We start from the raw sequence: 12,177 nt of genomic DNA on the forward strand, positions 1-12,177 counted from the left end.
ATCATGGAATTTAATGTGTAGCTTTGGGCCAGTCACATTTAGGGACATCACCTTCAGATCTGAAATGGGAGTAGCATTAGAAATTGCTACTATAATATAGAACAGAAGAAGCTGAAGTTTTCTGATAGAAAAGCAGTTATTTCTCTGACACCCATCCCCCCCTTTAAAAATTATATCTAGTGAACTTGAGAAAAGCAGAAAACAAAATTGCAACTATAGGACTAAAATCTGAACAATTAAGTTTACCTAAATTTCCTATTTGGTCAGGTTAATACATCATAGGTAAAGGTAAAGGTTCCCCTTGCACATATGTGCTAGTCGTTCCCAACTCTAGGTGGTGGTGCTCATCTCTATTTCAAAGCCGAAAAGCCAATGCTGTCCGAAGACATCTCTGTGGTCATGTGGCTGGCATGACTAAACACCGAAGGAGCACGGAACACTGTTACCTTCCCACCAAAGGCGGTCCCTATTTTTCTACTTGCATTTTTATATGCTTTCGAACTGCTAGGTTGGCAGAAGCTGGGACAAGTAATGGGAGCTCACTCTGTTATGCGGTGTTAGGGATTCGAACCACCGAATTGCTGACCTTTCGATCGACAAGCTCAGCATCTTAGCCACTGAGTCACCGTGTCCCTTATTAATACATAATACTAAGATTAAAAAATAGTTTTGTTTTGTTTTAGTATAGTTGTGACTCCAACTTTTCTTTGAAGATATTTCACTTCTCATCCAAGAAGCTTCTTCAGCTCTGATACGATAGTAGGGAATGGAAGGATTTATATTTCCTTGCAGACAGTGCTTCAACAACCCTCTAAAAGGATTCAAATGACCATCTGTCTGCAAAGAATATAAATCTTTCCATTCCCCACTATTCTGTCAGAACTGAAGAAGCTTCTTAAATAAGAAGCAAAATGTCCTCAAAGAAAAAACAAGAAATTCCAGTTGCCTCCTGAAAAAGCTCCTTTGGGACAACCATGATCTGGATGACTGAGAATCTCTACAGCCTTTTGCTCAGTTGTGTTAACGCAGACACTATATTTGAATATGCTATTTCAACAGTCTCTACAGCTAGTAATAAATATTTATCCTACTAGGGTGTGCTGTTGATTGCCCAGTATGTATATTTGGAGTACTGTTTGCATCTTGTCTTAGATGAAACTGTTTCAAGGTACATATAATGCAGATTTGACTGAGAAAGTGGATTTGAGTTATGCCAATCAACTTCAAGCACTGTAGAGTGCAAAAGCTGCATAGCAATCCACAAGCTGTGTATATTGTTTGTCTTTCTGCCCAAGCATAATCTACTGGAACCACAACTTTGTGTCATTACTGGAGAAACATAGAAAAGAGTTAAAGAGGGGGGCCTATGGGAACATCTATGAAAGAAAGTTCCTAGGCAAGGTAAGTTATTTATAATGATCCCTTCAGGGAAGGAATGTGAATACCAGAGGATGCAAAGAGGAAGACAGGTGTGAATGCATGACCCATGTGATATGTGGGAATGACCTTGGGAGACAGGGAGAAGAAACACAGCCAAGGCAGAGAAGAGGCAGCTTAGCCCACAGAAAGAACATGGGCTTGGCAAATGTCTCATACAGAACTCTCCCTAGTTTCTTGAGTGGTAAAGGTGATTGGGGGAAATGTACTTTGAGACTTCCAAGATTCTGTTAGTGAAACCTTACAATAAAGTAGAATTAGTTCATCTTGATAGAAGAAGAAATATTGCATAGGCATTCATGAAACTTGATGGGATCATATTCATGATTGGAAAATAGTCCATGAACACTACAACGTATTCAAAAGAAACAGATTCAACAAACAGAATGGGAGTATTGTATTTATAAAGAAAACTTATGCCTGCACAGAAATTTAGGAAACAGTACAGAGAAATCCAGTTGAAAGCATTTACAAAGAATAGAAGGAGAAACCAAAGTGATATTTATGGAGTGTCTTGGCAGGCAAAATATATAGAGGAAGGTTTTCTGTGCCCAAGGACCAAACGTTCTAAGAGACACAACAGTAACAATGGGAGATTTCAATTTCTCTAACATATGCTCTAAATCTAACTTTTCCAAGAATCAGAGGACTAAAAAATTCCTGTTCTCTCTTGCTGACAACTTGATTTATCAGAAGGTGGAAAAATGAATAAAAGAATATGCCTTCTTGGATCTGATCCTTACCAGCAGGAAGGAATTGCTTGATAAAATGAAAGTGACTGGAACTCTGGGAGAAAGTGACCATGTTATGATGTCATGTCATGATATCAAAGAGAAAAGCATCAGACATAAACATTTCACAAAAACAGATTCTGATGTACTCAAAGAGAAGATATATCACATCTGATGGCTTAAAATCCTAAAGGAGACCAGAAAAGATGAACATTCCTGCTGAATAAGATAATAAAGGCACAACTGTTTTCTGAAAAGAGAAAGGGATACCTATAAGAAATGGAAAAGGGGGAATTCAACTAAAAAGGTTATAAGACTCTCAACAAAAACTATAAGGATGATGTCACGAGGCTAAAGAAGCTACAGCTGGTTTAAACTGTAGCAGCATGAGCAGTCCTGGGTGCTTCTCCATACGTCCATCTATCAACTTTGCTCTATAACTTTAATTGACTGCCACTCAGCTTTTAAATGCAATTCAAAATGCTAGCTATTACCTATAGAGCCATGCATAACATTGGGCCTGGATATCTGAAGGAATGCTTGTCTCCAATTGTTTCTTGGCATTTTCCTGCAGAGTGGGTGTAGTCCATTACCCTTCTATTAAATGTTGTCATCTTGTGGGATCAAGGAAGCATGCCTTCTCTGTTGTGGCACCCACACTCTGGAATGGCATGCCCTGAAGATAAGGACAATAGACAATCTCTACTAGGATTCCAGAAAACTCTGAAAACCTGTCTTTGGTCCCCGGCTGGGAGTTGATATATTACTGTTTGTCCAGGATCCCTGTTTAGTTTGATTTGTATTGTTTACAAGATAGTTTTAGTCTGGGCTGTTCATTTGGTTTTATATTTATCTGTTTTTATAGAGTTTCCAGTTTCATACATCACCCAGAATTTGTTAGAATTGGGCAGCTAACAAATTCAAATAAGTAAATAAATAAATTTTAAAAAATAAAGTAATGATAGAAGAACTGGTAACTGACAACTCCTGGAGAACTAGGAGGTTCCAGAAGACAGGAAAGTAAATATTGTCCTCATTTTCAAAAAAGGAAAGGGAGACTCCAGGAAACTATAGAACTTGATTTTTAAACTGGGCATGTTTCTTAAGCAAGTCATCTCAGGCTTATCCAGTCTCCAATTTTTAATATGCTTGCCAGATGAGAAGAATCCTATATACATGATGTACTTTGATCTGAGCAAAATATTTGAAAAAGTTTTCATAATATCCTCATTAACAACATGACAAAATACAGGCTAGATGACACACATGCTGTATGGATTCATATAGCTGAGCAACTATATCCACAGAGTGTCAAGACTAAATCGTTTTGCTTCTTTCAAAAATGATGGTTTTCAACTTGCCAATGAAGTGTGGGGAGGGAAAAGGAATGTGGGGAATGTATGCAGAGATTGTGAGAGCCTGGAGACAGGTAACCACTTCAGGTGCTTGAGAAAGAGATGGAGTATTCTCATAACAAAAGACCATCTCATAATTGGACAATGTGATCATCCAGGGGTGGGGAGAAGGAGAAAGGATTGTATAATTGAGCAAGCATACGCACGAGAAACCAGAGCTGGTTTTCTTTCTTCAGTACCAAGATGGTGTATACAATAAAGTTTTACTTTTGATAATTCAATCCTCCCAAGAGTATTTCTTTGTTTTGAGTTTGCTAATTGGACAGTTGACACAGAGTACATTAGGTTGCAGTGTAATTTCAAGTAAATGGCTGCAAGGCTTTGCTTGGGACCAATACTGTTGAACATTTTTATTAATGACCTAGATGAGAACATGATTATCCTGTGTGTAGATGATACAAAACTAGGACACGCACTCAACATTTTAGAGGACAAAAAGAAATTTCAAATAACTCTAGATCAAAACTCCCCAATCCTCAGTTCCTGGACTGGCACGGGCCGAAAGCATGCCAAAAACCAAGCCGCGCAAACAAGTGAAGTCTCATTCCCATGATGCAGGCCTCCTCCTATCTATGGGGAAAACTCTCTCTGTGGAATCTGTATCTGGTGCCCAAAAGGTTGGGGATTACTGCTCTAGACAGACTAGAACAGTGAGTTGAAACAAACATGATGAAATTTGCATAAATAAATGTCTGTGTCCAAGAGAAAATACTGAAAGGCACAGGTATTGTATGGGGGAAAGTTGGCTTGGTAGTAGTATATGTAAAATGGGTCTGAATATCCCAGATCTCAAGTTGAGTGTGATGTAGTTAAAGTAAAAAGTTCTATGGAGTGATATATTAACATAATAGATATCATGGGAACTAACTTTTTCTCTATGCTTGCTTTGTTCAGATCCTACTTGGAATATTACATCTAGTTCTGAAATACGTAGTTTAAAGTGAACATCAACAAATCAGAGTGAATTGAGAAGATATGTAATGATTAGGCAACTAGAAACTAATTGGTTAAACTATTTAATCTGCAAAAGGAGAAACTTGAAGGTGGTATGACAGAAATCTTCAACAATGTAAATCAGGGGTTTGGCCCTGTGGGCCAAATGCGGCCCAAGGGGTGCTTAGATCTGGCCTGTGGGGTCACCTTAGAAACAGCAAAGGACCAGCCCACAGTGCCTCTGCCAGTGAAAATCAGCTCGGGAGGGCTGCAGGAGGGTTGCAGGAGGCCATCGCAGATGAAAACAGAGATTGTGAAATTGCAAATTTCAAAAGATTGCAAAAGTTTCAATATCTGCTATAGATGAGGGAAGTTCTGCAATTTTATCCTGCATTTTTTCTTCTCTAAACAAATGACTCCAAAATGTAATTCTGTATAAAGCATTTGGGAACTCGCTTTTCTACTTCCAAAGGCATCGGCAGACTAATATTTTCATCTGCAGCTTTTCTAGCACATTTTAAACATCTGGATACCACATACATTTTTTTTTATTTAAACAAGTTCAGCTTGAGGATTGTTACCCCTGTATGAGATAATATGGTTAGGACTATAATTCTGGATTTGCCTTAAGGCACCATGCATTCCACAATTTCATGGTAATCCATGATGCCCAGTTATAGGAATGAATTGTCAGAATATGGTTCCTGATAGCAGTTTCTTTGGACCTCTCTGAATGGAAAGCTGAGCAGAATCACTCTTAATAGCAAGATGGACAATAAATAAATAAAGCTAAACAGTACAAGTAAAATCCCACTGAATATAAATATGAGGGAAGGGAAAAAAGTTTAGACAGAAGGCTTGATTCACTATCATGTTAAGCTGCAACCTTACCTATTTTGGCTTAGCACAATATATGAAGTTGGCCAGTAAATGATGCAGAAGACAAGGTGAGGAAAGACAGTATTTAGTTTATAACATTTTACTGGAAATGTGATGTAAAATCAATATTTTGTCACCTAATAGCAAATATATGTACATCTTTTTTTCTCCTATGGTGTTTTTTTGTAAACAAATAAAGTATTTTGAATCATTATCAGTTAATCTTTAGTGATTGATCTTTTTCAAATAAAGCCAAGTTGAGTTCATACTGATGCCCATGAAACATTACTGGGCAAACATGTTTAATTCTGATCTAGTCTCTCAACTCCTTTATAGGACACTTGTACATGACTACTGTGTTTCTATTCAGAAAGAGCTCTGGTGATACCATGATAACAGACTATTTTTCAGGGATAATCTTATTCATTTCTGCCATGTATTTGAAACCACAATAAAACGAATCTTTTGTTTTGTTTGCTTGCTTCTTTTAAACACAGCACATCTGTGTAATTTGTGGGCAATCCATTCCTCCATTTGCAGGAACCTCTGACTCTCAGTTCATGGGCTTCAGGTCTACAAAGAAGAAAAGCAGCTTTCACAAAACTCTTGGAATATATAAATGATTAACAAAAAATTAACATTAAGATTGATGATTGGGTACAAGCCATTCCTTTATTTTACATGCGATAGTAGCAAGGGGTTTGTTACCAAACCTGAAGCAGCTTGGAATACGGCATTGATTTCTGCTCCACAGTCTTGGAACACAGTGATTATAGGTTATCTTGAAACTGGATCCAAGGGATTGGAAGTAAAAAGGAAAATTGTTTCTGTCAACTCTTGAACACTAACATTATATGCAATCCTTCCTAAAGATAGAAAGAATAGATTTGGGTTGACTTGGAAAGAAAGCTGAGCATCCCAATTTAAGAACAGGCATCCAATCCTTCTAATTCTGAGCACTTCCATAGTTTATGAATGCGCTTACTTGGCCCAAAATATTTTATATTCTACTTGCTTGCTCATGCTTGCAAGGGTTTGGTTATCAAAGTGCTCATTACACATCCCAATTGTTTCACTTTTATAATTTAAGTAGTTGGTTCAAGAGACCCTATTTCTGGAGTATATATACAATAGAGTATTATAGGCAGAACAGTGCAAGTGTTTAATATCCATGTACTCGACTCTTCTTGGGAGTCATATATCCACAAATAGATGGTGATTTGATGATGTTTATGTGGTGATTTAAATCTGAGTCTCTGGGGAAAGATGTTCACCTTTGACAGTCACAACAGAGAGAATACAGATTGAATTTTCTCAGAGGTCCATTGCATTATCTCAGTAGGTCAGCATAGAGAAGAAAAGCAAAAGACATCAATTTATGTTTAAATGGAGGATAGGGACATTATATTTTATAGCATCTTCTATTTAGAAAACTTACAAGGTTTCACCAACATTTGTGTTTTACACTTTTTTTAAACAAAACATTAGGAAACAAAACATTACTCATACTCCCTAAATGCTACAATTTTCTGCCTTTGTTTTATGCAGGTTCAAGTGTCAAAGGACATATGCATATGGTTAATTGAAAAACTGGCTTCTGTAGTTAGGAGTGAAGATGCAGGTAGAAATCGTTATTTGTATTAACAAATATTTGTTAACAAATATTTGTATTTTGAGTCTACATATTTTATCCTGATAATAGCAAGACAAAATGAAGTTACTGCAGGGAAATGTGAACATCAAATATTCATCTCTCAGAAGACATTAATATATTATTCTAAACTGCATTTTTTTTAAAAAAATCTGCCAATAAACTGTAATTTACCAACTGTTTTTGAATATAAACTGACTTATCCCAACATGCGCTTGTTCATTTATACTGCATTAGTCAGAAAACAGCTTGCATTGTTTAATACTCTCTCCAGGAAAGAAACATCAATAGATATTAAATATAGTGGTGTTTATAAAAATTAGTAATGTGAGTTGTTCTTTTTATTTCCTATGTGCCTATTGATAGCAGCGCTAAAACCAAGATCTGACTTCTTCCAATCTAAAGGGCAGAGGGGTGCTTTTAAAAGTGCAGTCACACACTCAGCTGATACATGCTCATACTTGAACATAATAAAGGCTGTGTTTACATGCCATTATAACTCATAGGGATCAGAACTATGTTTCACTCCATTAACTTCAATTACCCAGTCTTGCAGAATACCCAGCCATAAAATAACCATACTGGTTGTTTATGGGTCATAAACCATCACAAACTATCCAGCAACATTTTAGCCTAAACCTGCTGAGAATTGGTTTAATTTTCTTTTTTCTTATTATGAAGACATGTGTGTGTGTGTGTGTGTGTATACATACATACATACATACATACATACATACATACATACATACACCAAACCAAACCATTAGGATAGAAATTAGTTTGTAGAGATTGGTGAATAGTGAAATGCCACTGAGTTCAATTTTTGTATTTCTAGGGTCTCTATGTAGAATAGGCTGTCAAGTCCTCTAGAAAAAAGTAATCTAAAAAATAGAACACCCAGATGATGTCTGGTGTGGAGTGTTAAATTTCAGGCACTGAGGCATAAATATGACAACAGAGAGCATTGATGGCATTTTGAATGGTTTTATTGTGCCCTCGGTTTTCATGAACTGCAGCAGCCTTTCGCAGTGTGCTACTATCCAAATTATTTGAATTCAGCAGCTATAAACGTGAGTCAACCAAAAAGTACCAGGAGGAGAAATGAGGGTTCAAGTCCAAAACAATTGGAGGTGACCATGTTGCAGAAGTGTGGGGTAATGTGCAACCATCATTTTGATGACGCGTCCCTTCATGAAAGCTGCCATAACATCTTGCTAGTTTTTAAAAGTCTCCGCTCTAAACTTAGTTGCCACCCATGTTAATGTGGGAGCCCAGCCAATGCAATGTCCCTCATCTTTTACGATGGGAGGTGGGGGCTGTAACTAGTATTTGTCCTTTCAAGTCACAGAAGAGGGAAGTAGTATTAACGTTCAGTCTTGTTGGCCAAGTCTTCTCTACAGCTACACAAAGAGCAGTGAAATCCAACTTCCTAAAGAGAAACCGCCTTAAGAAATCTGTCACTTGAGTGAAGAAGCATTTCTTTCAGTTGCTTAGTAATCCATGTAGTTCGTCGCCGGCCGCCTCCCTCAGGACAATGGAAGGTTGGCTAACAATAGCTGAGCGAGGCTCTTTTCCTCCTGCGCCTTTGTCTCTGCGCTCTGCAACTCCTGGGAAAGTATAAGCGTTTCTTCTTCCACTCAGCCGTGCGTTTTCCTTCCCGCGCTGCCTCCCAAGACGCTTCCTTCCCTGGCAGGAGGAGGAAATCACCTGAAGCCGGCTGCGCGCGTGGAAAGAGAAGAGGAAAAGTGGGGCAATATTGGCGGCAACGGGAAGCGATCCTTGGCGCCTCTGTTGCTTGTGGCGACGAAGGGGAAAGGGGGAGAGTGGATCCTCCGTCTGTTGCAGTTGGCCCCGACGAACTGAAAGACGCGTTGCCCTTTGCCAGCGTTCCCGCACCCGGTACACAACACACACACAGAGAGACACACAAGCACACAACCCCACTCGTCCTCTGGTGAGTCACAAGCAGGTCAGGAGGACCGCACGGAAAGGGAGGGGCGCCAAGCCTTTCGGAGCCGCCGCAAGAGCTGCGAGCCGCCACCAGAGCGGGAGAGGAGCTCGCTCAAGCCCCGTCACAGCCACGGCGAGAGGCTCCCTCGCAGGCGGCGCCGGAGGCGTCTCGGCGTCCTTCCTCCAGGTGGTTCAGCCGCAGAAGGGAGAGGGAAAGCGTGTGGCTCCCGGAGTCCGGCCCATTGGTGGGACACGGAGCAAGGAAGGCAGATGCTAAGGACCCGGCCGCTGAACAGCTGCGCCCTCGCCTTCAGCACTGAAGGTATGTAATCCTAAGGATCCCCGCGGGCTGCGTACGCTTCACGGAGTGGAAAAGGGATCCAGGCACAAAACCGCCGCTGCAATGCACCAGCCATTAGCTCTGGGGCTTTGCACGACCCCGTGCTATGTTCCGCAGAAGTATCTCTTGCGTAGACGTGACTAGTTGGACCCTAGTCCTGAGCTCATCTCCGCAAACCGGCTAGTTTTTGTAGTAGTGCAGGGGGGTTGCTTTCGAAAGAGTGCTTGAGGGACCGCTTAACCTTTATCCCCCCGCCCTCCTTTCGATTGCAGGTGGTTTGGAGGTAAATGGTAGGAAAGGGGAGTGCCCCTGAGCATGTGCTGACTTCATGCCTGCTTACGGTCTTTGGTTCAAGTGTACTACAACCTAGATCGGGGCGTGACTTGTTAAGGGAGTGCTGGTTCTTAAATGTTTCGTTTGACAGACTCACTATTAAATGCATAGAGTGTTTTAGCCCCAGAAATTAAAACAGTGATTACGCTGCCACGGACCCACATATCAGTCACTCGCCTATTTAACCTAGTATACGATGCGACCCCGTCGCCGTTCGTTTAGGCAAGGAGGGGCGAGTTACCTGGTTAAGGTATGCTGCGAATCCAGCCACCGCGTCATTTAGTGAGTTTCATATTTCACTCTCCAGGGTAGCGGAATTTCATTTTGACCCGTCGCTGCTGTCGATTTGGGTGAGCGCTTGATATGCGTGGCAATTGGCTGTTGAGGTATCGAGCGGCTGGGTTTTTGTTTTTGGCGACGGTGTTGCTGCTTTTGGAGATGTGCCTGGACGCAGCTGGGCTCAGCCCTAAACGTGCCTTTTTTTGTTTTTGTTATTTGCCAGGGATCATTCCCGGAACATGGGAAGTGGTCATAACATGAAAAGGAGACGGTCTGTAAGCGGGTACAAAGCGCCCCCCCCCCTCCACTGAGTAAGCTACCAGTTCTCGTGGAGTTTTTTTTAAAGAGGTGGCGCTTCTAAACCAGAAGACGTTGCAATAACTTCTGTTTGCGAGCTTCGCAGATCTGGGCGACGTTCTCTTCCAGGAACACACCTTCCTCGCCCTTTTGCCTAGGGTAAAGGAAATATGCACGCATGCGCACTAAGCTTCGAGGTGCTCTCCACGTGAGGAGGCCTGGCTTTAGCAGGTGTCGAGAAAGCTCGAGAGCGAGAGGGGGGGAATCCTGGAGGATAAAATAAGGATCGATCTTGGAACAAACGGTGCGTTAAAAACAGCTTCTGAGAATATAGAGCAGTGATTCTTCAACTGACCCAGTTACCCATTTTCCTGCTCTCGAATAATGTCATTACTCCCCCCCCCCACTACTTTGCTCTTTTACAAACTGGATCCCAACTGGATTCACAAGCAATTACAAATGGCTCAATGATCCCCAGATTGTGCCCAATTTACCTGCTTGCTTAATTACTCCCAATTTAAGAACTGATACGGAGAATACCGCCTAGCCTTGTTTCTAGCGTTCGCAGAGCTTTACGATAAGTAATTCCGAACTATTCCGCACTGTACCGTGGAGTTGGGAGAGGCGGCTGGCCTGTCTGTTAGTTTAAACACGAGGCGGTGCTTTGATTTCTTAGGATTGAATTGGCGCGAGGGAGAATATTTCCAACGGATCCTCTCTGCTTTCTAGAGGAAGACTGGGGTGGGAGGAGGGACAGAGTGCGTAAAGTGGAGACGAGAATAAGGAAGCACATAAGTCTTTCTTTTTTTTATTGAAATAGAATCCCGGATGATTCAGGAATGACTGTATCCTAAGGAGGGGGGAAGAGAAAGGGTAGAAGCGGCAGGAGGAAGCTTGAAAACGCGGGTTGCTTACAAAGAATTTGGGCGGCTGGCAGTCTGAGTCAGCTTGCTGGTAGCAGCGGTAGAGGCAAAAAACCATGCGAAGATTTTAGGGGCTGGCAGAAGGGGATAGTCCTTTCAATACAGACCATTTTAGGCAGCCTTTACCGGAGAGGATGACTTCCTTGGACGCTTTGCAGGTGAGCTTGTCTGGCTGCCAGAATTTCCTGATCACACCCCTTGTGTGTGAGTTCTAAGAACTCTGGTTCTTAGAAATGTGCTTAAGAAAATCTTTGTGCACCTTGGTCCTGGTGCTAATCTGGTAGGTGCAGAATCAGGAATGTTTGGGATTGAAACCAACTCTCCCTCCCCTTTTTTTAAATTAAGGAGAAGGGTTTCCGGACTTGCAACACCTCTGAGGACATCTACTTTTATGCCGGTTTGATTGGAGAATATCTTATACCTGATTTATAGGAGAGCTATACAATGCAGTTCAATCATTTGCCACCATAAAAGTCTGCAAAAGAATTAGGATTAGTGTAGTCAGTGGAACTGACTGATACCCTTTGGAGCAGGCCACCTTAAAGATAGCTAGGCTTCAAACTACATAGCATATTAATTGATCATGAGAACTTTGAATTTGGCATGCAAACTTTGTGGTTTTGTAATATATTTAATTAGATACATTTGATTGGTGTTGGCAGCCATAGAAAATGTGTTCCCTGTATTTTGTGGTTTGCATTGCGGTGAATGAATGACTCTAAAGGAAAGTTTATTTGTCATTTTTGAATAGCTAATCCTGAGAAGAATATACTTTATGGTAGTCTTCAATTTATGACTGTTTGTTTAATGACAGTTAAAAGTTACAATGGCCTTCGAAAAAGTGATTTATGACCTGTACTTGCACTTAATAACTGTCACACCGGCTCCATGGTTACATGATCGCAATTTGGGTGCTTGGCAACTGACTCACATTTATGACCAGTGGCAATGTCCTGCAATAACATGATTGTGATTTATGATACATTTTGTCAATATCTGGCAAAAATTG

At 40.9% G+C, this 12,177-nt stretch overlaps 1 protein-coding gene across 3 annotated transcripts in view; it reads left to right on the forward strand.

The window, feature by feature from the left end:
* Window positions 1–8,981: 8,981 nt before the first annotated feature.
* Window positions 8,982–12,177, forward strand: part of MET (MET proto-oncogene, receptor tyrosine kinase) — a 114,326-nt gene continuing 111,130 nt past the window's right edge. For 2 of the 3 annotated variants that reach the window (XM_014076678.2, XM_014076679.2), the window contains exon 1: window positions 9,051–9,318. The gene's annotated coding sequence lies outside the window, so the exon portion shown is untranslated. Of the gene's footprint in view, window positions 9,001–9,050; window positions 9,319–12,177 lie in introns of those variants that run through there. The other variant, XM_014076682.2, reaches the window with a different exon arrangement.

Source organism: Thamnophis sirtalis, unplaced genomic scaffold, assembly GCF_051295495.1.
Source record: "Thamnophis sirtalis isolate CommonGarterSnake01/CBP01778 unplaced genomic scaffold, rThaSir2_p1.2 scaffold_9, whole genome shotgun sequence".
Taxonomy (NCBI): domain Eukaryota; kingdom Metazoa; phylum Chordata; class Lepidosauria; order Squamata; family Natricidae; genus Thamnophis; species Thamnophis sirtalis.